Source organism: Mesocricetus auratus, unplaced genomic scaffold (genome assembly GCF_017639785.1).
Source record: "Mesocricetus auratus isolate SY011 unplaced genomic scaffold, BCM_Maur_2.0 Super-Scaffold_100018, whole genome shotgun sequence".
Taxonomy (NCBI): Eukaryota; Metazoa; Chordata; class Mammalia; order Rodentia; family Cricetidae; genus Mesocricetus; species Mesocricetus auratus.
The window spans coordinates 8,460,096-8,483,346 of NW_024429199.1; positions in this window are offsets into that span (position 1 = coordinate 8,460,096).

The following is a 23,251-nucleotide window of genomic DNA, read 5'->3' on the forward strand; positions in this document are numbered from 1 at the left end:
AACTCGTCTGAAAAGCCGGCATCCTAAACTTCAGCCATCAGAAGCATCCTGGCTGAAGGCAGAAGACTTGAAACTTGGTATCACTCAGCAGTTTAATCTTCCAGTTTGCATCTAGATAATACTCGTGACAATGCCTTTGGCTGAAACCTGACCGAGTACCTGGGAGTGCTCCATCTGTTTCTTCTTAGCTGTCACCAACTCCTTGTTTAATTGTCCTCTGTGGGTCTAGACAGCAGCCTGACACAAGGATCTTTAGAATGAGCTGAAGGGTATGAAATATGTTATGGGAAGGTCAGATTATATTCAGAGGAAAACAATGATGATCATGATGATGGTGGTGGTGGTGGTGGTGGTGGTGGTGGTGGTGGTGGTGGTGGTGGTGGTGGTGGTGGTGGTGAGAAAGAATAGTCTTGGTATTTGAAGCACATGAGAACTTATATTTGACTTTGACCTGGTTTTATTGCTCATGAGGTATAATGCCCAAACTAGGAAAAGATCTGACATATCTGAGTGATGCTGGGAATTAAGAGAAAGCAGTAATTACTAGGAATCAACATGGGCTGAAAAACTAAAGAAGGATACCAAATTAAATTTAATTTATTTTTCCATGCAGAAGTTCTATTATAATGAGAATGTTTAAATGACAAGAGCACTCAGGAGATATGAAAATCAAATGCTGTTTTTATCATAAGTGCCTCTATCTAATTAGCTAAATGTTGAAGGGCATGCATTTTGAGGCATCTTAGCAGGCCAGAGATCTCCTGTCCATAACCATGGTATCGTTTTATGGCTAGTGACAATTCTGGATAATCAGTACTTGGGCAGCACTTGGTATGGGTGCGGTCTGCTTAGAACCTGTCTTAAAGTTTCTGTTGCTGTGAGGAGACACCGTGACCATGGCAACCCTTATACAGAAAAATATTTAATTGGGGCTGGTTTACAGTTTCAGAGGCTTAGTCCATTATCATCAGAGCAGGAAGTATGGCAAAGTGCAGTCAGTCATGGTGCTGGAGAAGGAATTGAGGGTCCTACATCTTGATCCACAGGCACCAGGAAGAGACAGTGACACACTTCCCCCAACAATGACACACCTACCTACTCCAAAAGGCCACATCTCTTAATGATGCCACTGTTAACCTATGGGGACCATTTTTATTCAAACCACCACAGAGCACAGCCGTGAAACATATTTTTAACACTTGAAAGCTCATGAATTTTTCCTATATTGACTACTCATTGAATTTCTGTATTGATTGAGTTTCCTTGATTGCCAGTAAATCAATCCAGCCTTTAAAAAAAAGAATAAAGAAAGAAAAACAACACTTTATTGAAGTCTTTGTTATGTTCTTCTGAGAGACATTGAATAGACACAAAGTATCTAGTCTTGGGTAAGATTTTAAAAACATTCTATATCTATTTATACAATATAGTGAATGGAGAACTTATTCCCAATAGGATTAATGAAAACTCTTCTATATAGAATTTTCCAAAGACAGCTGATTGCTTTTCCAAAATGGAGACTGGGCTGCCATGTAGCTTGAGTGTAGAACACATGCTTAACATATGTGAGGCCCTGCCTGGACTCTATACCTAGCATGACAAAAAATGAATAATAATTTAAAAAGAAAAGCCAGGCAGAGTTGTCTGTGCCTATCATGCCAGCATTTAGGAAATGGAGGCAAAATGATCAGAATTTCAAGATCATTCTCAGATACAGGCCAGCCTGTGGCATATGATAAATTGAATAGATATGGTTATCCATTGTCCTCTCAAGTATGGTTTGTTCTTGACCATTATACAGACACTTCCTTTAGCAGGGTTCACATTTCTCTAGCAGCAAAGTTCTTTAATAATACTAAGGCACCCAGCTACTGTGTTAGGCACCACCACAGTTTCCCCAAATGATATAAAACTAACAAACCTAGAAAGTTATTCTCTCTCTCTCTCTCTCTCTCTCTCTCTCTCTCTCTCTCTCTCTCTCTCTCTCTCTCTCTCTGCTTTTCTCTGATGTTTTGACATAGAAAATTGGTGATTGGACTACAGTAAGCCCCTTACCATTAAGCACTCAAGTTTCCTGGATATTCTAAACTTTGTGCGAAATAAGATCCATGGTGCATTGCCTCTTGTAATTGAACTCCTGTCAGAAGATAAAGTGTTAACTATCTACTATAGAAAATATCTTAAAACATGTATTAGATGCTAGTAAAATAAGATGGAATCACAACTAGCTAAGACAAGGACCCTCCTATTATTATTTATGTCCCTGGGGAGGCAGAATTACTAGTGGATATAAGGCCCTGCTCCCTTTTTTTATGTGATCTTGAGTTAGATTAATTGCTGCTTGGCCTTAGTTACTTTATCTATAAAACTCTGTCAATGTCTTTTCAATAACATATACTTCATTACCTTATTATAAGAATTAATGGGAAAACTACATTAAGATAAATATTCCCGCTCCCAGCATATATTCATTCCTTAGGGACTCAGACCACTGGTGCAGACCCCTGCCCCCACCCCCAGTTCTCCCTGGCTGCTTCTTTCAGCCTTTTCTTCTAGCCCATCTCCATCCCACTGTGACTCCCTCCCACCCGTAGAACATATCTCTACCAGGGACCCCAAAGCCACCACACTTGGCTAGAACTCTGGGTAAGCAACAGCAACCAAAGAACAAGGCAACAAAGAGGAGACCAGATCGTCTCACCAAGAAATACTGAAAGTGTCATAACTCCAGATGCCGTGATCCCACTGTAAAACCCAAATATAAACAACCAAGGCAAACTGCCTCCCCCAGAAGCAAGCAGCCCTACGGTGTTAGCACCAAGAAAAGCAATTTAGCCGAAGCACAGGACAAGAACTTCAAAACAGCAATTACGAATATGTCCAAAGACCTCAAAGAGCATATAAATAACTGCTGTAACAAAGAACATGCAAACATGAGATGATGAAAACAACTCAAGATGCGAAAGGAGACTTTAACAAAGAAACAGAACCACTAAAGAAAACTCAAAGCACAATAAAACTGGAAATAAAAACTCAAGATGCTAAACAAAAATCCCAGAGGTAAGCCTCACCAATAGATTAAAAGGCATGAAAAGGGGAATTTGAGGCCTTGAAGACAAGGTAGAAGAAACTGGTAACCCAGTCAAAGAAAATGTTAAATGTTTTAAAATGTAGGAATAACAAAACATCCAGGAAATTCGGGACACTGTGAAAAGACCAAACTATAAATATTGAGTATAGAGGACAGAGAAAAACCCCAAGTCAAAGGAACAAAAAAAAAAAAAAAAAAAAAAAAAAAAAAGGAAAATTTCCCCAATCTAAAGAAAAACATGCCTATCCCAAGAGGTGTTAGTATTCAGGCATCTGTACTGGCTTGTCCTTTGGGCTCTGAGAGGATACACCTTCAGCTATGGCCACTAAGACCATGTCACATGTCATCTTTTCTAAAAGTACAACAAGAGGTATACAGAACACAAATAGACAAGACCAGAAAAGAAACTCCCCACAACACAAAAATCAAAACTAAGTATACAAAACAAAGAAAAGATATTAAAAGCTTCAAGAGAGAAAGATCAAGTCACATATAAAGGCAGGTCCATTAGAATGACACGTGACTTCTCAACAGTGACTCAAAAATTCAGAAGAGCCTGGAGAGATGTCCTACAAGCTCAAAGAGATGAAAGACAACTGCCCCAACTACTATATCCAGAAAAACCACCAATCTCAATTGCCATGGGAAAAAAAGCACTTCATGGAAAAAAATTTAAGCAAATTGTCTTCAGAAATCCAGCTCTCCAGAAGGTGCTACAAGTAAATTCCAGTCCGAAGGTTTACTAAACCCAATAGGATACAAGGAATAAATAGTTCCAGACCTGATAGTGTAAAATGGAGTGGGAACTCTATAGCACAACGGCAAAATAATGGGAACTAATAAACACTGCTCATTAATAACTCTCAATATTAATGGTCTCAACTTCATAACCAAAGCCTAACGTATTAGATTGCAAAGTAAGATCCATCTTTCTGCGTCATCTAGGACACACATCACCATAAAAGACATCACTAGGGCAAAGGAGGGAAAATAGTATTGTAAGCAAATGAAACAAAGAAGCAAAAAAGTATAGTGTTTTAGTATCTGACAAAACAGATTTCAAACCAAAATCAAAAGAAAATAGGAAAGGACACTTTATACTCATTTAAGTAAAAATCCACCAAAAAGTTATCACAGTTTAAACTTTAATGCTCCAAACACAAGGATACCCAAGTTCATAAAAAAAATACTATCACAGATAAAATCGCATATTGACACATAATAATAGGTTACTTCATTATCCCACTCTCACCAATAGACAGGCCATCCAGACAAAAACTAAATGAAGAAACCCTGGAGTTAAATAATGTCATAAAAACAGACCTACCAGATATTGACAGAACATCCCACCCAAAAACTAAAGAATCTACTTAACTTTCAGCAGCCAATGAAACTTTCTCCAAAATTGACTACATACTTGCATACAAGGACTGGCTCAGGGATAGAAAAAAAATTGAAATAACACCCTGCATCCTGACTATCATAGATTAAAGCTGGATATCAACAACAGAAAGGGCAGAAAATATACAAACTCCTGGAAGCTGAGCAAGTCACTACTGAATGAAAACTGGATCAAGACAGAAATCCAGATGGAAACTAATACTTCTTAGAGTTGAATTAATGGGAAAATACAAAATATTCAAACCTATGTTACATAATAAAAGCAGTTCTAGGAAGCAAGTCCATACACTAAGTGCATACAGAACATGGACTTTGGGGATTTTTGTTTCCTTGTGTTCTGTTGTGGTATTTTCTGTCTAACTGATTTTTTTGTTTGATCTCTCTCTCTCTGTGTGTGTGTGTGTGTGCATGGCAGAGGATCTGGTAGGAGGTGAGGGAGGAGAAAGAATATGTCTAAAGTATATTGTATGAAAAAGTGAAAAAGTAAGTGCCAGATATATATTAGCAATCATTACCATTTATATAAAATTATTTTGTTCCTATATATTATATAGAATTTTCCTCCAAATCAAAACATTCCCTCTGGGAGAGGAGGGAATCTCTTAAGACTTGAAAATAAACAAAACATCAGGTATCTAGGACAGTAGAGACTTTCTCTCACCCACCCCCAATTTGTACACACACACACACACACACACACACACACACACACACACACACACACACACTTAGGAGGTGTAAACAGCTTCTGGGGGAAGAGAGCTGAGCAGCTGGGCTGCCCGGGAGGTTTTCTGGCTGCTGAGCTCTCTACAGAGAGCTCCAGGGCTGTAGTGTTCATGAGTCATCACCTTCATCGGAGTGGGCTTTTCAGTGATGCAGCTGATGTTTGAGTCATTTTTGTCTGCCACGTAGTAACCTCTCACCCATATTTTCTTTAGTTCCCATAATAAAACTCAAGGTTTACTAAGTTTGACTTGGCAAAGTCACTACTTGGGTCTGTCATATGTTCATTATCTGGGGTGAGTAGGAGTGTGTGTGTATGTTTCTCCCCAGGAAATGTCTGTCACACAATACCATATTATCTCCCTCTACACACATAAAAGAAAAATCCATACCATGCATCTATTTCCTAAAACATTGTCAAGTACTGCTAACCCTTAGTTCTGTGATCATGTAAAGTGCTCTGTCATTCTGTAGTCAGTAGAGGAAAACATCCCTGACAGACATACTTTAAACCTCTCTGTTTTTCCCCTGGAATTTATTTATGCATTAATAATAGTACTTCCTTCATTTCATAATTCTCAAACCTCTCTCCATTTCTTGTCACCTCTTCATTTGTATATTCCTCTGCAAAATGCCAATATAAACTAAGCTCATATAAACTAAGTAAGAAAATTGATCCAATTTCATTTGGTAATGAAATTTAGTGTTAAGATTCTGAAATGCATTAAAAAATGTAAAGACTACAATGATTTTCTTTATCACTAAGATATACCTATTCATGTCTGAGAGTGCCTAATGAATAGCAAGTCAGCATACCAACCACAACAGATGTTCGCCACCTATTATCCTCTGGAGAGCCAATTACTCTACCACTCTAAGACAAGGCAACCAGAGAAAGTGCTTTGGAAATGGTGGTCTGACCCTTTAAGACTGTTAGAAACTCCAATAAAGAAAATACTAGGCAACTTTCCCTGTTCCCAGAGTTCCCTGGCTCTGAAGTAGTAGATATGCGCTAGCCACAAGGGGTCAGGAGACATCTTTCCTGTTTTGGTTTCTACACATCAGGGACACTGGCAAGTCTGGGAACATGTCTGTATGAGCCACATAGGTTGGTGGCATAATTAGCAAACAGATTATAGATAGTTCATGTACAGTCCATAATTTCTCTATTAATGCGAAGGAAGCTGTTTTATCGATATGGAACATACAGAAAGAAAGCTTCCCAAGACAGTCATGCGGCAACAAGAAAGTAACCAGAGGGTGGGAGGAGTAATGTCTAAAGAAAAATTATGAGGTGCCCGAGTTAAAACAAACAAGCAGTGTAAGACACAATGTGTACCAGAGAGAACCGAGACAAGAAGAAAACTAACAGCAACCGAAAACCTGGCATGTTTCAGTATTACCGTCAATTTCACTTGGGACTCCCAAGGTGTCTTATCAGATATAGAACTAGCTCAGGGATGCACGGTTTCATGGATAATAAAGGATCCAGTCTGGTGAACTTACAGATAGTCATGGGAATTGTACTGGGAGTCTGAGCTTCCTTGTCTTTGAAAGTGTCCCTGGTTGTGCACAAACTTGATCTAGCCTAGGTTTTTCTCAAACCTTAATGAAAATAGGAAACACCTGGATATCTTGCAAAACAGATTCTGATTCAAGGGATCTAGGGTTCTCTACTTTCAGCACACAAGTACTTGGGATGGAAGAAAAAATAATATGGTTAAGGGGAGGAGGGTGGTTGATGTTGAAATAGACATGTAGAGACCAAGACAAGAACAACCCTTCATTTCACTTTCCTGGTCTATGCTTTGATTGTGTAGTAGCAATTTACTTCACATCTTTCTAATTAGGATTGCCATCATCACTTAACACAGGCTACCCTTCCCCATAGCGTGTCTTTGGCAACATCCCTATAAAACTAAAATAATCTTAAACTAAATGGAAAAAAGAACATTACTATAAAACTAGTCAATAATTTTCTTACTTTGAAAGATATATAATAGTTCTTTCTGCAATACAAACATTTTCCAAGTGTCTAGTCATTAGCAACAACATCAACAACAGACACGGGTTCTTTATTTATACATTTATGGTTTTATGTGGAAACAAAGAAGAAAATCCCTATACTTAACTTCCCAGATTTAGAATTTTCCAGTGTCCATGCCAAGCCATCAGGCAGGGCTCCAAGATCTCCCTGGCTGTGGCTTTCCTTAGACTCTTGATGAACTAGCAATATGCTGGACATATTTTTTCTTTCGATGATGTACTCTCTCTAAGTAGCCACATTGAGATTTAACTGCTTGCATTGTTAGGGGTTTGCATGCCCTCAAATATTTCTTTCCATTTGTTCCTTGAGTATTAAAGAAGTTCTACTTTTCTTATTAATTTCTATCACTGAAAGTCAAGGTTAAAGAAACATTTCACTGAGATACTGTAGATATTTTTAATACTTAAAGCCTAATGGAAGGCTCTCTAGAAATGCTAGGTGTTTGTTATGTGCCTAGGATTTTATTAGCTAAGTTCAAAAGGAATTTTTGCAAGGTTTATATTGAAAAATATCTGTCAAGCTATCTTATGCTGGTTGCTGTGTATGGTGCAGCAATTTGGAGATTGGCAGTTGGTATTTGAGGCTTTCAAAGGTGGAGCTGCTCATTTTAGAAAAGGAAAAAATCTTTGAGGCTTGATGTACCTTCAGGAGTAACCAAAGTAGATGTGTTCACATGTAATAAAAGTTTACTAAAGGTGGTTTGCTTTTCCTGAGTTAGAGTTAAACCATGGCATGCTTTGACCCTGTGAACACAATAACATGTGCTCGGTTCAAAGTAAGCATGGAAAGAGCCTGTCACCAGTGTCATCTGCTCCTCTTTGTAAGAACACTGCCATGTTGGCTGTGCAAGTCTATCTACGTGGTTGAGACGTCTCAGGATAGAAAGTCTTAGAATATGTGTGAGTTGTACAATAAATCTGGTCCACTCTTCTAGACCCAAATGGACAGATGATGGAATGGCTCCGTTTTTTTTCCACTTTTCCCCCCAGCAGATGTCCATTGTCAACTGCCAGAGGTCATTTGCTGAAACTTTGTTGCCTAGTTAGTGTCAGAGGCATTTAGAGTTTTCCCAATGGCAGAAACACTTATCTGGTAGCCTATCAAAAGCAGGTGTGTATGTTTATCTTAAAAGATTAAATCATTTAATGGTCCAGTTGAAGAAAGTGCACTCTAGTCACTTTTATCTGCATCTCTTTCCTTTGCTTCACTGGCTCAAATACTTACTGGGCTTCTGCAATGTATTACAAACTGGTCTGGTGTTGCGAGCATAAAATTAAATAAAATTATCAAACTATCATCTATACAAAGAGTATCATCACAAACCAAAAGTATAACTGAATGATACTATTAATACAAAGGGTTATTTCAATCTAAATAGGAATAGTATCTTCCTCTTTGACTTCCATTTCTCCCTTTTTTACTTGATTTTTTGTTATTTATTTAATGCATGGTTATCAAATATCACCTGCAAGATATTACTCACAGTACTTTTGCTCATTATGTAGACATAGAAAGATGGGATCTGCCCCCCCCCAGGAAGGACCTCACCCTCCCTCGGGAATGATGTGGGGATTGGGTAGGGGACTGAGGGGGGCTGGTGGACGGACAAGGGAGGAGAGGTGGGAGAGGGAGCTGGGATTGACATGTGAAGCATGCATGTTTCTAATTTAAATAAAAAAATATGCTGAGGGAAAAAAGATGGGATCTGATATATATATATATATATCAGTGGAAGAGATGGGATTAGACTTTTTCAGAAACAATAAGAGCTATGGAACAAAATTGTCAATTACTATTAGAAAGCTATAGATTTTACACAAAAGTCTTCAGTTTTGTACCCAATTCAACTTCTATCATCTCCAGAACTTGGAATAGAGCACTAAAAAAAAAAAATAACTCTCAAATGAATACTTGTTGAGTCATTGAGCTCTGTACATGAGAATAAGACCAAGGAATGTAAATTTCACACTAATAAATTTGCAAATTTAGAAGAAATATGTTTGTGAACAAAAGTACTCTACAAAAGCAAACCATGAAATCATAGAAAACCTGAACGGAGCAATAATGAGGACTAGAATTAAATTGATTAGAACAAATCTTCCAGCAAAAAGGTCCTAGGTCCAGATGGCTTTACTACTGAAATCTAGGACATGCTGGGGTATACAATGTGTCAAAAAGGAAGTGGTAGGATGTGCATTGAAAGCGCCAGTATAGACAGCAGTACCTAAGGTCTCCAGAAGACCAAATTCAGAGCCAGCTGTCTACTATCCTTGCTTAAAGGTACACAATGAGGCAATGAAAGAGAGACACACATTCCAAGCTTATCCCGGAACTATTCACAATGGTCATGATTTGGAACCACCACCGTGTTCAAGGATTAAGAAACCACATGAGTACAACAGTGACCTATTCTTCAGACACACAAAACAATAGTGAAATGAATGAACATCAATGTGATCAGAAAACTTGATGTTAAATTAGATAAAATTAAATAGCTCACTGAAAGGTAGATACCTCATCTCTTTGCTCATCCACAGAAGCTTAAAGTAAATTGTGTAGAAACAGTGGAAGAGTGATCACCAGTGAACGTTAGAATAGGGAGAAAGCACGATTGAAACGTGGATAAGCATCTGAAGCTATGGAGGAGGAGGGATAAACGTTAATACACTGCACAGAGGGGTGACTGTAATGAGCAGAAATTTACCACTGAACATTTTCTGAGAGAGCCGGAGGAAGGAATTCAGAGGGTCATGTCACATAGAGGTGCTGAATGGGTAGTGAGGTTCAGGTGGTGACTCTGGTGTGACCATGTGTGGGTGTGTTGGGTTGTCACATTATGCCTCATTCAGATGTGTGATGACTGTATATGCAAAAATATTTTTTTAAATAAAGAGATTCATCTAACTTACTAGCTATGGTATGTCTTGTTGTTTAGAATATTTCCAGTTTTCCCCTTTTGAGGCAGAACTATCCTTTTCAGTTTGTAAACAGGAGTGTGGCAATGAGATTTGCTTTGGCTAATGAAATGTAATTAGAATAGATGTCTATCAGTTCCAGATAAAAGCCTTCCAGAGGAAGGAAATGTGTGCTTGAATGTGTTTCCTTTCTTTCCCTTCCAGGACAGCAGCATTCTATAAAGGAGTGATGCATTCACCCACATCCATGATTAAGCAGACCCTGAGAGGCCCCACCAGTAGATCAAAGACTTAATCAAGGAATAACCTGATGTTTCAGCCTCGTAGATTTATGGGTTATTTTTAAAGGAGTTGAACCTAACATTGCTGATGACGTACACAAGGTTAAATATCTGTGGTAAGCATGAGAAAGAATATTTAAGAGTTTTAAATAAACTGATAATTCCAATAAGACTAGTGTTTCCTAAATCTCTGTAATAAAAGCATAGGGCATCCCTGAAAAAGGAAATACCCCCATGGACCTAAAATGGAGTCTATTTGTCATGAGGAAGTTCATAGGAACGAAAGAAGGATTTTGTTTGACTGATTAACAAATATTGAAAAAAGAAGAGTTGCCTCAAAATAGCATACTAATGTGTCCCTAACACATTCTGATTTTAATTACCAGATATTTCTGTGGAATTTTGGTAAGAGTGAGAAAGGGTCATATTCAAGCATGTATTATAATTAGATTATCAGCCACTTGGTGATATCTATTTTCCCTTTCAGAGTCTCTCTTCATTAGGCAACTTTTGTTCTCCATGTTAGATTTCCAAATCCATCTACTAATTCTGTCTATTGTATGCTTGTTATTAGAAATTAATATTTTAAAATTGTGTTTAATCATCAGCTTATAAACTTTCTTATCTAGAATATATTTTATAAATACGTATGGTAATCTCTTGGCAATTTTCACAAAGATTCTAAGTGTGCATGACTGAGGATTAGGCCCTGCATCAGGACTAATTCTACTACAGTGCTAATGCTATAGGACACTAGGTCTTAAGTAGCTATCAGCTTTGTGGGGCACAACATTTTGTGGGGAAACACAGTGTACAAGACCATGTAACTGTCTCTGCTAACATAGTCAAAGTGTGGGAACAATTTAGTTATGGGTACACAGGTACAATATACATGGCACATGTGGTGATCTGAAAGAAATTCTCCCCCAAAGAGAATGGCACTATAGTAGGTGTGGCCTTGTTGGAGGAAGTGTGCTACTGTGGGGCTGGACTTTGAGGTCTCTTTTGCTCAAGCTTTGCTCAGTGTGACCCTCAGATCACTTCCTGTTGCCTACATGATGTAAGACTCTCAGCTACTTCTCCATCAACATGTCTGCCTGCATGCCACCATGTCCCACCATGATGATAATGGACTGAACCTCTGAACTGTAAGTCAAACCCCAAATTAAATGTTTTCCTTCATAAGAGTTGCCATGGTCATGGAGTCTCTTAATAGCAATAGAAACCCTAAGACAATAGAGAAGTTACTAAATATTAAAAATGACAACTGTCTCACCACTTTAGCAGCATGAGAAAGGAATTTTTGAGTAATATTTCTATTCAGGCATGACAGTGAATACCTGTAATCACAGCACTGAAAAGGTGAAGATAGATCAATCAATAGTTCAAGGTCATCCTTGAGGACATAGTAAGTTCAGACTAAAATGGTCTTCCTGAGAGCCTGCCTCAAAACAAAACAAAAATGATCTTGATGTGTGCTAGTTTAACATTCAGCATTATAAAAAGGCTTATCAATAAAATGTTTCATGTTTTATGAGAAATGTATTATTTCTGTCTCATATGAATTGCAAACTTAACCAAATACTTAAGAATAATTTTATTACACTCAAAATTCCATTTTTTCAATCAAGTCTACTTCTAATTTTATGCTTACAAATTCAAATATGCACCAAGAATTTACATCACAGCAATTTTATATACAATAAAGCTAAGTAGAGGAATATCTGTTCTCCTTGGTAAAGTGTTTCCATACCCATTCTTAAGTAATGACAAATGTCCTGAGTATGCTGGACACATTTCAAAGCAGGGAAATCACAGTCAATGATTTACAAATTGTAACTGGAAATAGAAAGACATATTGAACTTAACAGGAAACAAAATAAGTCAATGCATGACAACAATAAGAAATAAATTTAGCAGAAATCATTGTTGAAAACATTAAATCACAAAAGCACTGAATGTATAAAAGATGAAAGGGGGGACACAGATAACTGATCACCACTTAAAAATTGTTCCAAGAATACTACAGTCCCTGGCTTATTTTCTTTGTGCATAACACTATGTAGGAAACAATTTTTCAGTGCATGTAGTAATATTTATACTGCACTTTTCCACTTAAATGTGTTCATAAATATTAATCAATTCCCACCACAACACTATGACATAGCTAAGAATTATCCAGAGTTGACAGACTGAGAGCTTAAAATTACATTTGGCTATGATGTTAAGGAAAGGAGGAAATTCCCAAGTAGACTAAGGGCAGAATTCAAAGTCTGGGCTCCTGCCTGCCACAGGGTTGAAGGGAGCTGTCTGAGAGTCTGCTTGTCTCTGTCCTCCGCGACAACACACAAGGAGCCAAGAGCAGAGCCTTGCTGGACATTAGACATGCCTGGTCAGCCTGGCTACATTGCAGAGGATTTGTGCAAACTGGTATCTGGCTACTCGTTAGGATGAATTAGCAACTTTTCAAGCTTAGGACCTGATGTGCAAAGTCTTCTCTGTATTCACCTAAGACTAAACAGTCTGAAAAAGTAAAATCCAGATGACTGGGGGTGATGCCTTTTATGCTATCAGGACATGGTAAACAGCCTGCTTACCGGAGAACAAGGGGCTTTCGGCGTTAAAACTGGCTAAGTCCCAGGCAGATTCAAAGGGTGGGCTACTGTACCTACCTCTGGAAAATGAGAAATGCCTTTATGTAACTGGTGAGATGAATTCAGCCACTTGTGTTTCCTCAAGTATTCAGACACACAGGAATCAACATTAAATTTGAGCTAAACACTTGAAGTATTTATTTTTTAATACAATTTAGTGGGTTTCATATATAAAAACTTGCTGTGTGCTATGAAAACTTGCATGAGGTAGGGCTCAGTCACTCGTCCCTTCATAGCCATGAGTTCCTCGCAGGAGAATCCAATCGAGTACCAAGGTCATCTGATTCTATTCTTCTTGTCTGCTGACATCTTTTCTCCTTCAAAGTAAGCGGCACCTCTTTTACACCAGCAGCCTTGTTTCTCCACTGTGGAGCCAGAAGTCAACGCTGTGCTGGGTCCTCCGGATGTTACCTTTTCCATATCCACTTCCTATCAGGGACATGTTTGAGGTGTTCCTTTTGATCCTAGTATGCTCAATTTCTCTTCTGCCAAAATAAGGAAAACAAAAGAATCTACACCATAAAAATCACTGTTATGACCAAATGAGGGAGTAGTTGTAAAGTGCTTTTAAAGGACAGTACAAAATTAGTTAGCGTTTTTTCTTTCTTTGGATCTACTTTGAACATCTTGGGGCTCTTTTGTACCTCCTTTTCCTGAGGACTTAGATGTTAATCTTTTGCTCCACCTTTAATAGTTAGAGGGATGACTCCACCTTCAGAAAAAGAGAAAAAGATATTAGTGATACAGTATTCTTTGCTGGATCTCTGACATTAGCAAGTGGCTTCGCTTCTGAGCCTTGGGAATCCTCATTTATGTCATCCGAATGATAATCCCAAATATCTTAAAATATTTATCTTTGTACATGTCAGTGTCTTGCCTACATATATGTATGTGCATTATGGGTGTGTCTGATGGCTACAGAGGTCAAAAGAGGGTGTCAGAATTCTTGGAACTGGAGTAAACTGCCACATGGGTGCTAAGAATCGAACCTGGGTCTCTAAGAACTCAACTAGGTGCTAGGAACCGAGCCCAGGTCCTCTACAAGAGCAGCAAGTGCTCTTAATCACTGAACCATATTTCTTATCCCAATAATAACAATTATGTGAAATTGAGTAAAAATACATTGCATTAGCTATTTTTCTATTGCCATGAGAAAACACTGGGACCAAAGTAACCTATGGAAGAACGAGTTGAAATGGGCTTTCAGCTGCAGAGGGAGACTGGACTGATCCGCATGAGATAGTGATTGACAACCACACTGATCAAGCTAATTAAAAGTTTTAAGTCCTTTTTACTGATGACCATATGAAGAACAGCCTTGTATTTCTGAAAAGTCCAGAGACTTTTCAGGGGTACAGAGTTTTTAAAGGCAAAAATCACAAAGACCAAAGTCTACATCAAAGTAAGATGAGGGTCAAAGTAACCTTGAAATGTTCATTCCTGGTAGAGTACATTAATTATTTTAGACATATCATGACATGCCAATTATTTTTTACTTATAGCTTTTCTATTTATTTTAGATTACTTTAATTATTTTGTTTAATGCATTTGGATCAGGGTCAAGGCCATGAAAATCTCAAAGGTGTCGCCAAGACAAACATGACCATGGTGGTGATGTTGGGGTAGAGACAGTGAGAACTATGTAAGCCAAAGTCGAATGGAGTCAGAACAAGATGAGGTTACCATAATCATTTCAGACAGTTCACAGTGGTGATGCCAAGGATAGCACAGAAGCAGGAATCAGGCATGGTGTCAGGAACAGCAAACTGGGAACTCACATCTTGAACCACAAGCACAAAGCAGGGAGAGAAAACGACAAGTTGGAGTGACATAATTCCTCCAACAAGGCCACAACTCCTAAGCCTCCTCAAAGAGCACCAACTAGGGACTAAGTGTTCAAATCTCCAAGACTGTAGGGGACATTTCTCATTTAGACTGCCACAGTATCTTTATCACTGTCTTCTCATTTGTTTGTTTGCTTTGGAGCAGAGTCTCTCACTGAACCCAGAGCTGGCTTCCAGGTTTCAGCAAGACTAGATGGTCAATGAGGCCCAAAGATCTTCTTGTGTCTACTTCCCCAAATCAATTGGATGGATGCTTTACAGACCTTTCCCAATACATAAAATGCAGATGTATGTACAAACATGTACATGAATTTTTGTATTTGAACATGCAAGTATTTCTTTTTCTTTCAGGGTTACAGGTGTAGGGCACTATGCCCAGCTTCTTGCATGGGTGCAGGGAATCCAACATCAGAGACCCATGCTTTCCCTGCAAGCAGTTTAACAACTAAATCTTCCCAGATTTTAAGTCAACTTTCATGCACTTTTCTCTGCCTACTGTGCTACTGTGATCTGGCTGAACAAATGGCCCACAGAAAAGGCAGTGTTTGTACTTCTGTTGTCCTATGTGTTTTCTCTAAATTGAAATAATAATAATAATAAGAAGAAGAAGAAGAAGAAGAAGAAGAAGAAGAAGAAGAAGAAGAAGAAGAAGAAGAAGAAGAAGAAGAAGAAGAAGAAGAAGGAGAAGAAGAAGAAGGAGAAGAAGAAGAAGAAACAAGGATCATTGAATGACTTGCATTTTAATCTGAATTTCTCATAAAAAGACACTAGGAAGAGCAAGAAAAGGAGGATCAGCCGGGCATTGGTGGCGCACGCCTTTAATCCCAGGACTCGGGAGACAGAGGCAAGAGGATCTCTGTGAGTTCGAGACCAGCCTGGTCTACAAGAGCTAGTTCCAGGACAGCCTCCAAAGCCACAGAGAAACCCTGTCTCGAAAAACCAAAAAAAAAAAAAAAAAAAAAAAGAAAGAAAGAAAAAGAAAAGGAGGATCATGATAATGTGAATTAATTTAAATGCATCCACACTTTAAAATTTTTTATCTCCTAATTAATATACATTTCAATCATTCAAGGATAATTCTAAATTATCCATATATTCATATTTTCTAACACAAAAGGAATAAAAGCAAAATTTTTAGGTGATTTCCACATTTAAATTAACAAGGTAATTCATACAAAAGGAGAGGCAAATTACACATTTCATTTTATGTGTTTTCATGTGAAGTACTGTGCTGTGTCATAAAACTTCCCCCAGGATCCCAGGTAAGGGACATTCCCAAGGTGCCCAAAGCAGGAAGGGTTTAAGTCTCTATGCTACTCTATGCTAAGTGTTTCCTTTTAGTGTGATATTTCTCTTTACTCTTTTGACTTTTTATTCTTTTTGAGGGGCCCTCCACCCAGCTCCCAGGTAAATCACACTTACTCATTCTTAGTTATGAATGCCAGGCCTTAGTTTGGCTTGTTTCTTGCCCTTCTACCGTTTCCTTCTGGACTTTTATCTTTCTGGCGTCTGCATGTCTTACTTTCCTTCTTACTCCATGGCTGGCTGGGTGGCTGGCCCCTGATGTCCTCGTTGCTCCTCTCCTTGTTTCTCTTTCTATCCTTGCTCCTGCCTTCAACTCTTTATTAGACCATCAGATGTTTTAGACAGGCAGAGTAACCAGTAACACAGCTTCACAGAGTTAAACAAATACAGCAAAAACAAAAGTCACACACCTGAAAATAATATTCCCAACAGTTTCCCATGGAGCTTCCTTGTGTCTATAAAAGTATTCCATTCAACTCAGAGCTCTTCAGCTCCTTGGGTGCCCAGGGTTGCTTTTCCCTTTATGAAGATTACCCATTACTCGTCATACAGGAAACAAGGCAGTTCAGCACAATAGCTTGCCTGCCTCCCAAGTCACTCATCTTAAACTGATACGGGATGATTTTTCTCTAAATTATGACCTCTAATTCTAGCAAGCGCTCCTTTGATTTATTTATATGTAATTGCCCCTTAACCTCTTTCTTGATCCTCATATCCATAACTATATTGTGTATTCCCTTGCTTCTATAAGAAACAGAGCCCAGCCTCCATTACATGACAGTAGAGAGTGCCCAGAGAAAAGTGTAGGATCCCAGATGTCTTGTGACTTATGCTCAGAATTGGTAAAATATCACTTTTTGCAGCATACTGTCAACTAAAGCAAATCACAAGGCTAGATCAATATTTTTTTAAATGGAGAAAGAAGGTATCTCTCAATGAGAAGGTTTGTAAAGCTATAGTGCACATGGAAACAGGAAGAAAGAATAATGACTAGTTTTTAAAAATCTACCACTATCAGGATTGTGACTTTTTAATAAAGAAATGAGAAAAAGTATGAAAATTAAGTATGTGTCAAGGAAGTGATTATGATTGCCATGAATATTCAAAAATAAGTGAGAACATAATAGCAGTGAAAGATGATTTTTAAAGGTAAGACTTAATTAATTAATAGTATAGATACCACTGACTGCAAGGAATTGTTGAGTACCTGAAAATATGGAAAAATAAAATAGTATTGAGATAAATTGCTTTTGATATTATGGAGGAAATGGAGATAGGAATGTTGATATGTAGATTGCTTATCTGGGTATTTTCCAATGGGTAACTAAGGTAGTGTGGACAGCAAGGTCATCTTAGAGGAAGAATTAAAGGAACTGAGAAGCAAACATATTGGAATCATTAAAAACTAAGAGCTACGTGGAGTGGTAGAATGGTTAGTCTTAAATGTCAACTTGACACAATTTAGAATCACCCAAAAAGAGTTCCTTAATGAAGGATTTGTCTAAATCATGGTCTGTGGGAACGTCTGTGTTAAATTGTCTTCAGTGTAAGCTAGCGTAAAAAGATCCATTGTGGGAAGCACCATTCCCTTGGCAGGAGATCTAATAGAAGACAGGAAAAGGCTACATGATAGCTAGAAACAGGTGGAAAATGAGCAGCACAGCTGCATTTCAGCTCTGTCTGCTCGGGAATGGGGATATGAAGTGGTTAGTCTGTGCCTCGACGTCCACTGGATGACGGATCGTAGCCTGGAATTACAGGCCAAATTTACTTTACTGTTTAGGTCACTTTTGGTTGGGGTTTTTTGTCACAGCAACAGAAATGAAACTAGAACAGATGGAAAAACTATAAGAAGAAGCTAAAATCTTCAATGACTGGGAAACGTGAAAACCATAGGTAGACTGGGGTAAGTTGATGTATATGCAACACACACACACACACACACCAAAAGAAAAAGAAGTTTTTGCATGTTCAAATTTTTAAAATCTGCATATATATGCCTGAACATATATCTGCATTTTATGTATTGGAAAAGATCTATAGAACATTCACTCAATTGTCAGTAACAGTTGCAAGAATGACAGAAACAAGAATGACAAATATGTAAATATATAAAATAATGAGAGGATTTACACATTCATTTTCCTTGCTGTTTTGTGTCTCATTGAGTGATTATCCATGCATAAATAATTTTAAAAAGAAAGTTCAACCTTGGGTAGTAGATCAGTATTTATGTGGGGTATACAAATGGACTTCAGACTCCCATCCAACAATGAGAGATGCACTCTCATCCTGAACTCTTGGGAGACAGTCTAGGCCCTGCCCTGGATGAAATGACAGACTATGGACATCCCCATGGAGGGCCTCACCCTCCCTGGGGTAATGAGGGGATATTGAGGGGGTTGGTGGGAGGGCACTGGAGGAGGAGAGGGAAACAGAGAGGGACCTGGAATTGACATGTGAAGCAACCTTGTTTCTAATTTAAATTTAAATTTAAAAATAAAATATATATATAAAAAGAAAGCTCAAAAAGTGAAAAACCTTTTAAGAAATTGTCAGGCATTTTGATGGGACTGATCAAGACCCCCTGAATCTGGGTGTCAGTGAGGAGGCCTAGGTAATCTATTGAGCCTTGGGCAGCAGATCAGTACCCATCCCAAGTACACACACGGACTTTGGACTCCCATAGAACAATGTGAGGTGCACTCTCACCCTGAACTCTTGGGGAAGGGTCTAGGCCCTGCCCTATATGAAATGACAGACTATGGACACCCCCATGGAGGGCCTCACCCTCCCTGGGGGAATGAGGGGATAAAGGGGGGGGTTGGGGGGAGGGCACGGGAGGAGGGGAGGGAAAGGGAGAGGGACCTGGAATTGACTTGTGAAGCAACCTTGTTTCTTATCTAAATTTAAACTGGAAAATAAAAAAAAGATAAAAAAAAAGAAATTGTCAGGCATTTTGACAGATTAGAACTCAGTACATCCATGCGTCCTGTATATTTCTATAGTGTAGGAATGAATCTAATGTTCTTTGTTAAAATAATAATTGCATTTATGTGTATGAGTGTTTTGCCTGCATGCATGCCGTAGGGATGTACAGTGCCCAGGCATCCAGGAGAGATCCTTGAGGCCCCTGAACTGGAGTTGTGGACGGTTGTAAGCTCCCATGTGGGTGCTGGGAAAAGAACCAAGGGTCTTTGGGAGAGCAGCCAGTGCTCTTAACTGCAGAGCCATTACTCCAGCCCCTTCTAATGTTCATGATAAGACTGCTTCTATATGGAAGGAGCTAAGTAATCTTTATTATTACTCCACTCATTGGCAATCACCACCTTCATGCAATTCTGTGTGTTTGGGGCAATGTGTGTGTCACAGAGACCAGCAGAGAGGGAAACCTGAACACAGGGATTCTGTAGCTCTTGAATTCTTTCTCAGAGTCATCTCCTATTTGGTGGGAAAGGGGAGAAAATGAACATATGTGGATTTATATTGCCTGTCTAATTTTCTAGAATATGACTAGAGATTCTTCATGTGTCAATACCTGCTATAAACAGTTTTTATTCTATCATTCTCTTTACAGATGTTTCCAAAGGACTATTAGAAAGAGTCTCCACATGTAATGAAGACAGTTTAACGGGACACTGACATCCCTGTGGGGCTAAATGCATTCAAAGAAACCAAGGAAGCCCTATGAGATATGATAAAATATATAAGCCTGCATTCACAGATTATTTATTTTTCCTATTGTAAGTACTATTTTTAAAGTAAGTGTATTATTGTGTTCCAACTATGCTGGCACCAGGCATCTTAATACTACCTGTACGTGAGTTTTTAATGTGGGCAATGAAATCAAATGAAAAGTTAGGAGCTGATGCATTTACACTAGGACTCAACAGATTGAAAAATTAGCCCTTGTCAAAACACTGCCTGTTTTGTAGCTGTACGCAATTAACATCCTTGTTGCCTGTCACATGTAAGCCCCGACTGATTACTGGCAACATAGGTAAAATATGGCATTTCTTCCCCTAAGTGATGGCTTTCTGCAGCCATTCGAGACTCACAATGGATAAGAAAGAAATGAAGAAATGGCCACTATTTCATCCAACGGGCATTGTGAGACCAGCTGAAGTGCAAAGATGAATGAGACAAAGTACCTAGTCCAAAATTACTTACAGCCAGTAGAGAAGGCTGTCATAAAAACAGATGCTGAGAAATACCAGAGACCTGAGGACTGCACACAGCAGATCCAGATCCCACATCGACAGGATTCAGCCTGCCCAGAGACTGCCAGCTTCCAAGTCCATTCTCCACCCACATGACAGGTGAGGTAAGTGTGGGTCTGTCTCCAGCCTGCTTTCCGATGGCCTGAGCAGAATCACCTGAAACCTGAGGACTGCGCACAGTGGACCCAGATCCCAGCCTGACTGGATACAGGTCACACAGAGACTGCCAGCTTCCAAGTCCCAGTCTCCAGCCACGGGACAGGCGAGGCAAGGGTCCAGCCTACCCAGAGTAAATCAATATGACACCACCAGAAACTAGAGAATCTACACCCTCAAGACCTGAACAGTCCATTTCAGAAGAAGCAGATAAGAAATACCTTAAAAGCAACTTCATGAAAATGATAGAGGCCCTCAAAGAAGATAAAGACATGGAAGAAAAAACAAACCAAAAAACACAAGAACTGCAAGAAATGGAGGAAAAAACAATCCAAAAAATGCAAGAAAGAGAGGAAAAGACAAAGCAAAAATTAAAAGAAACAATTCAAAAAATACAAAGGTTGAAAGCTGAAATAGAGACAATAAACAACAGTCTGAAGGAATGCTGGAAATAGAAAAGCTGGGCAAACGGTCATGTACTACAGATACAAGCACGCATAACCAACAGAATACAAGAGATAGAAGACAGAATCTCAGGTGTTGAAGATGCACTAGGGGAAATAGATTCATCGACCAAAGAAAATCGTAAGTCCAACAAATCTCTAACACAAAATATCCAAGAAATATGGGACACTGTGAAAAGACCAAACCTAAGAATAATAGGTATAGAAGAAGGTGAAGAAATCCACCTCCAAGGGGCAGAAAACATACTTAACAAAATCATAGAAGAAAACTTTCCCAACTTAAAGAACGACATGCCAATAAAGGTATAAGAAGCTTACAGAACACCCTTAGAATGGACCACAAAAGAAAATCCCCTCCCCACATAATAGTAAAAACCCTAAACATGCAGAAGAAAGAAAGAATATTAAGCAAAGGAAAAAGGTCAAGTAACATACAAAGGCAAACCTATCAGAATCACACCTGACTTCTCCATGGAAACTGTGAAAGCCAGACGGTCCTGAATAGATATTCCACCAACACTAAGAGACCATGGATGCCAGCCCAGACTGCTATACCCAGAGAAGCTTTCAATCACTATAGATGGAGAAAACAAGATATTCCATGACAAAACCATATTTAAACAATGCATATCCACTAACCCAGCCCTACAGAAAGTTCTGGAAGGAAAACCCCAACCCAAGGATTTTAACTACAACCAGAAAAACATAGGTAATAGATAATCCCACCTTACCAACAGTCAAAAGAAAAGAGGTGGAAATCCACATATAATTCCACCACCATCAACTATTCCAAAACAAAAAAGAATGAGCAATCAGTGGCTATTAATATCCCTCAATATTAATAGTCTTAACTCGCCCATAAAGAGATGCAGGCTAACAGACTGGATTCGAAGACAGAACCCATCCTTCTGCTGCATACAAGAAACACACCTCAGCTTCAAAGACAGACATTAACTCAGAGTTAAGGGTTGGGAAAAGAAATTAAAAAAAGAAATTAAAGACTTCCTAGAATTCAATGAGAATGATGACACAACATACCCAAACTTATGAGACACTTTCAAAGCAATGATACAAGGGAAGTTCATTGCACTAAGTGCCCACATGAAGAAACGGGAGGATAGTTACACTAGAGAAATAAAAGCACAACTGAAAGCTCTAGAACACAAAGAAGCAAATTCACCCAGGAGGAGTAGATGCCAGGAAATAATCAAATTGAGGGCTGAAATCCATAAAGCAGAGACTAGGAAAACAACACAAAAAATCAATGTAATGAAGAGTTGGTTCTTTAAGAAAATCAACAAGATAGACAAACCTTTATCCAAACTTACCAAACGACAGAGTGTAAACATGCAAATCAACAAAATCAGAAACGAAAAGGGAACATAATAATGGATACTGAGGAAATCCAGAGAATCATCAGGTCATACTTTGAAAACCTGTACTCCACAAAATTTGAAAATCTAAAAGAAATGGACAATTTTCTGGATAGATATCATTAGCCAAAATTAAATCAAGAACAGATAAGCAATTTAAATAGATCTATAACCCTATGGAAATAGAAGCTGTCATCAAAAGTCTCCCAACCAAAAAAAGTCCAGGTCCAGATGGCCTCAGTGCAGAATTCTACCACAAATTCAAAGAACAGCTTATACCAATTCTTCTCAAAGTGTTCCACACAATAGAAGCAGAAGGGTCTTTGCCAAACTCTTTCTATGAGGCTTCAATAACCTTGATCCCCAAGCCACACAAAGATACAACCAAGAAAGAGAACTTCAGACCAATATCCCTCATGAACATTGATGCAAAAATACTCAATAAAATACTGGCAAATCGGATCCAAGAACACATCAAAACAATCATTCACCATGATCAAGTAGGTTTCATCCCAGGGATGCAGGGATGGTTCAACATATGAAAATCCATCAACGTAATCCACCATATAAACAAGCTGAAAAACAAAAATCACATGATCATCTCACTAGATGCTGAAAAAGCCTTTGACAAAATCCAACACCCGTTCATGATAAAGGTCTTGGAGAGATCTGGGATAGCAGGAACATACCTAAACATAATAAAAGCTATATACAGCAAACCAACAGCCAGCATCAAACTAAATGGACAGAAACTCAATGTGATTCCTCTACGATCAG